The 5,434-nt window shown below is 35.0% G+C and overlaps 1 long non-coding RNA gene across 1 annotated transcript in view; it reads right to left on the bottom strand.

The window, feature by feature from the left end:
- LOC113466535 overlaps positions 1-3,900 on the bottom strand; it is a 27,441-nt gene extending 23,541 nt beyond the window's left edge. Inside the window, exon 1 of the long non-coding RNA XR_003390909.1 lies at positions 3,773-3,900. This is a non-coding gene — a long non-coding RNA (uncharacterized LOC113466535). The remainder of the gene's footprint in view (positions 1-3,772) is intronic.
- Between the last annotated feature and the right edge of the window lie 1,534 nt (positions 3,901-5,434).

Here is a 5,434-nt window from a genome sequence, read left to right as displayed (position 1 = left end):
GAAAGGTCTAGAGTTCGAAGCGGCATACCGCGTTAATAGGTAAATTGACAACTTTCGATAAGGAGAAGTCCCTTTTGTGTTAAAATGGCTTTTGATAATGCGGAATTTTGTTGGGAATCAGTTTTATAAAGGAATTCATGCTGATAAACCTCCATTCTTCGTCAAAATAAGCGAGTTTTTGTTAAAATCCTCAAAATTTGGTACTAATATGTACGGTACTTTTTATCGATTTTTCTCTTTTTTTTTTTTATTTTATTTTTATTATTATACTTTTTTTATTTCGATATTTGCATTCTTAGTCCTAAAAAAAAAATACTTTTTAACTAATTTTTTTTTTTTTATTTTTTTTTTTTTTTTTTTTTTTTTTTTTTTGGCACTCTATTTCAGAAGTGTGAGTACTCCGGGTGTCCTATAATATTCAACTATGTAAGTCACGAAGAGATATAAACACAATAGATCAGTTGCGCTTACCTGGGTGATGTTTCAAAGTCATAGAGCATGAAAAATGAGGACCAACGGAATTTTTCTTTTTCTTTTACGACTTCTAGATCTCGAGATAAATCGATTAAAAAAATGCCGGTAAATCGTGAACTTTGACGTCACGGCATACGCTCCCGTGGGCGATGACGTCACATCAAATGTCCCGAGCAAAGCTCCCTTGCAGGTAACGCATTAATGTGTTTGTGCGCATACGTTTCTGCGCAGTTCTTTCTGCTCCTCGGCTAGCGCGCTTGCATACTGGCGCTACCTAGCGGACGAAAATAGCAACTGCGTTAAGTCTGACGTCACACATCTTCATTAGAACGGAAAATAAAAATTGAATTTTCGATCGTTTACAGTTATTTTTTCGGAGTTTTGACCTCAGATTTGGATTTTCCCCAACTTTTTACATAAGAATCGACCATTTATTCATAATTTTTACCCATTTGCAACTCCTCCATTATGAGGCATTAAGAGTATCTTAATGATTTTATTTGTGGATATTAATGCACTACTTAATCTACTTATACTTATTTGTCACTTTGAGACCTGATGGTGCTGCATATCGGGCGTCCTATTAAATGTCGAGATAGACACAGGACATTTTCTCGTCTAGTCTAATCTAATCTAGTCTAGATATTAAGAGTACTGATTATTTATGCGGACAACTAGTAATAACGCAACTTTTTTTGTCGTTGCCGGGGCTCGAACCCTAATAGTCAGTAAGAATGAATGCTAGGACTACACCACTGATAACACAGGATATCACGACTATGCATAACTCTCTCTCTCTCTCTCTCTCTCTCTCTCTCTCTCTCTCTCTCTCTCTCTCTCTCTCTCTCTCTCTCATTCTGTCTTGATGATATTTACTCGTATGATGATACATATTAATATTGAAGGCTATCTCTTCGTCTTCTCTGACTATAATCCTCATGCTTAGGCTCCTCCCAGTTTACCGTGACATGGCTTGGTTCCAGATATATTGGGTATCGTTGACTACTTTGAACATTGACTGGAACATGACTACTAAGATTATCTATATTTATAACTACCTACTACCTAATATTATCTGCTTGATGAGTGCTATACTATGTAATGCCTGATGCTTGCCTGTTAATATACCTACGACGGAGGGTGGTGTATTCTTGAAAGAGAGATGATGGTTTACAATATTACAGTCATACAAATGAATTCAATAAGCTACAAACGCTTAAGGATATGGCATGAAAAATTGAAAATCCTCATCCCTATGTAATTTTAATTTTTGATGTTAATGATAGGTAGGTAGATATGCTCTAAGGTACCTAGATAGCTATATACTATTTAAAATTAAAAGATTTCCATACATCCAGATTCCAGACGCAAAATAAGAATTCATAAGTGAGTGATTTTAGTGCTACTATTGGACTATTGGGGATTTGAGATAGAAGGGACGAGGCGTTAGATATTAGTTAGGAGTTTAGGGTTTAGGTAGGGTTAGGATAAAGGAAGGTAACACCGAACTCAAATTTGAAAAAGGTCCAATAAAAGGAGAAGACTGAGCTATTAGAAGGGAAGTGAATTCTGAGGGGGGTTTCTAGTCTAATCTGACGATGTTTTATTTTGCTTACTGGTACTATGTAATTACTAGCTAAATTTTCTAGTAATGTAGGCAAAGAAACTTGACAATGAACTGAGCTGCTGATAGGGATTTCAAGGCTACCACTATTCGGTTATACCTACAACTAACTGCACGAAATATTGATATGTATGCCTTCCTAGTCTTCCTACCAGTATAGGTACGAAGTATCATAAGTATGTACATTCATATATAAATTATTTCCGTCTTCGACTTGTCAATAAGCACGAATTGTAGGTACTTTTCTTTTATTTTTTTTCAAGAGATTTGATATAATAGGGAACTGTAACAACGGATAAATTGATAAGAGAAGGGCGGGCTAGAAAAAACAGCCTTTCCGAAAACAAACTTTATCTGAGGGTAAAGTTCGTCCCAAACAATAATCGAACACTCAGTTCAATGTGAGCTCTTTAAAAAATATAAAAATGTCAAACCGAAATGGTTCACAACGGACCCAAACTTGCAGATTTAAAGAACCCTACATCCACTAAAGGGAAGACAATCTGGACTCAAATACAAGGAAACAAAAGCAAGACTTGGAAAACCAATTACCATTCGCTATCCGAGATAATTCTGTTGTCATGATTACAAAAAGTTTTGATGTACAATTCAATTCAACAATAGAGCAATACCGCCATCATGGAAAGTGTGGTTAAGTTTATGACAAATCTGTACACCGCGCGTATACATTATTTGTTGTAATCAGCAAAACAAATATAAAAACCACTAGGAGATATCAATTAACCGAGAGATTGTACAATTGGAATCGGGATTGAACTAGTAAATAATTGATCCAAGGAATTTAATGAGATGAAATAGCGTAAAGCTGAAATAGCACAGAAAGGATAAGATTTGTGATTCAACCACTTGTCAGTTTTATATGCACACCTTAGAGTAGGCAAAAATATCTTAATACCACCTATCCATGATATAGTTCCACTTAGGAAAAAAAAAAGAAAAAAAATCAGGGCTTTTGGATTTAGAGGGAACTTTTCAAAATGTTCCTGGATTTTCATTATGACAATAGACATACCCTACTTGAGACCAATGACAATAATTTATTTAAATTTTGATACAGCTCTTGCTACAATACAAAATCATTAGATCAAAATATCAAATGACTGAATGAAGAACTGAAAGCGAGAAACGATTATTTAAATTTTGATACAGCTCTTGCTACAATACAAAATCATTAGATCAAAATATCAAATGACTGAATGAAGAACTGAAAGCGAGAATCGACAAACCCAAGATCCAAAGATCCCAAATTATAACTTTGTAAAACTACATATTGAAAAACGACAGAAGCTACTCTCAAACAAAAGAGATTGTTAGGGTTCCATTGCCAAAAATGACAAGATGACTGTGATCTGAATATGATGTCTAAAGTTCCAAGCTCGATTCTGATTCCGTGAGGTGAATTTTCAAGAATTTTGGAGCATGAACCGATCCGAAAGTAAAGAAAAGAAAATTCCTTTCACTCAATTTGAAATTGTCTGTTTTCAAAAACGAAATTGTTATAAAATTTGATCCTTTTTTACTGGACCATTGATTTGCCTGCATTATTGAAAAATTTGATGAAGAGATTAAATGATGAGTGAATGTTTTTTTTTTTTAATTGCCATTTCTCCGTCAATTTACTCATTGGTAAAATAACACATATTTCAAACTTACCGGTGTAAAATAAGACAGATTTCCTGCTCTCTCCGTCTTCCTTTCTTTAAAACCCCTGCTCAACTCAGCACTGTACAAGTTGGGCTCAAATGCTTAGTCCTGTCACCGGAACTCCATGATTTTCAGCAAAAGAAACACTTGAAATTAGAAACACTAAAATAACTAGATACCTAATTGAAAAACACTTAATTTTAAAAACACTTGAATAACACTTAGATTTAAAACTAGCTGTTACCTAACTTGAAATTAGAAACACTAAAATAACTAGATACCTAATTGAAAAACACTTAATTTTAAAAACACTTGAATAACACTTAGATTTAAAATTAGGTGTTACCTACAAAGAAAATGGATTATGATTTGGGGATATAAAATTGAAAAATTTAGGGAAATTTTATGAAAATTTCAATATTGAGTTTATTTTTAACTATTCCACACTTTCCAATGAACAAACACATATATGAGGTTTGGTCTAAATCGATTCAAGCACACTTTGACTTTTATCAGAAAATTCCCGAAAAAACTTTAAGCACGATGTTAGCTTTTCACAAAACCCGTGAATTTTGGGAGTTGGTCGGTCAAAACAAGGTTTGTGTAAAATTGGACTTTATTCAGTTAGTCACCAAATGACATGGTGAGCACAAAATTGAGCAAAGCTTATTTTTCTCCTTGTGAGTTTTTGGAAAAAAACGGGCACTTTTCCCACCAAGTCAAAACAAGGTTTGTGTAAAATTGGACTTTATTCAGTTAGTCACCAAATGACATGGTGAGCACAAAATTGAGCAAAGCTTATTTTTTCTCCGTGTGAGCTTTTGGAAAAAAACGGGCACTTTTCCCACCAAACACACAAAACACGAAATCCAGCCCAAAATCAGTAAATCACACACGGGCCGCGACAAGTTCACCGGCAAATTCACTGGATCGGAAAAGTCGCGTCGGAAAATCGCGTAACGGTTGCTGGAACGGAAAATTTTCCGAACCAGAAAAAAAAATAAAAGTTCACAGAAAATTAGTGATGGTGAAAAAAAAAAAAATAAATCGCGTCGAAAAAGGGTTCCAGAGAGTGAACCAGTCTCTTGGTCTATCGATGGTGCGTGATGTACACAGACTACGGTCGAGTACAAAATAATTCAACTGGTGGAACATCGCTCCCCTCCCTACCCTGCTGTGAGTACACCTGAGTCGCTCAGAACTGGTTGTATCGCGAAGAGGTAAGTACCCTGCCACACTAGCGAGAGTAGACAGCTAAACACAGGGCTTTTCACTTGATTTTTTTTTTTTTTAATAGAAGTTATGAGTTCATGTTTTCCTTGGAGTTTTCTTTTAACATTTAAATATTATCTTTAATGATAAAAAAGGCAATAAACAAATAAAACGTGCCCGTTGAAATACGTTTAAACCTAAACCGAACAAAAAAAGAGCATGTTTACTAGTATGACCAAAGCACCGGTTCGTCGTTTTTCTTTTCATTTATTTTCTTTTTGATGAATTTCCGTCACTGTATAACTGCTAAGGTTTTTAGTAATGAGGTTCCTCTCTCCACTCGAATAAAAGATCAAGAAGCTACCCGTCTTACTCATGTTAACCTCATCTTGAGCTTTTGAGGGGTTGTCAAAAGCCAGCAGCATTGTCCAGATGGTCACGCATGGTCACGCATCCAAA

The sequence above is a fragment of the Diaphorina citri genome, unplaced genomic scaffold (assembly GCF_000475195.1).
Source record: "Diaphorina citri unplaced genomic scaffold, Diaci psyllid genome assembly version 1.1 scaffold288, whole genome shotgun sequence".
In the NCBI taxonomy this organism is placed as follows: Eukaryota; Metazoa; Arthropoda; class Insecta; order Hemiptera; family Psyllidae; genus Diaphorina; species Diaphorina citri.
The sequence above is the reverse complement of the archived record's forward strand: the minus strand, read 5'-3'. Positions and strand labels throughout refer to the sequence as shown.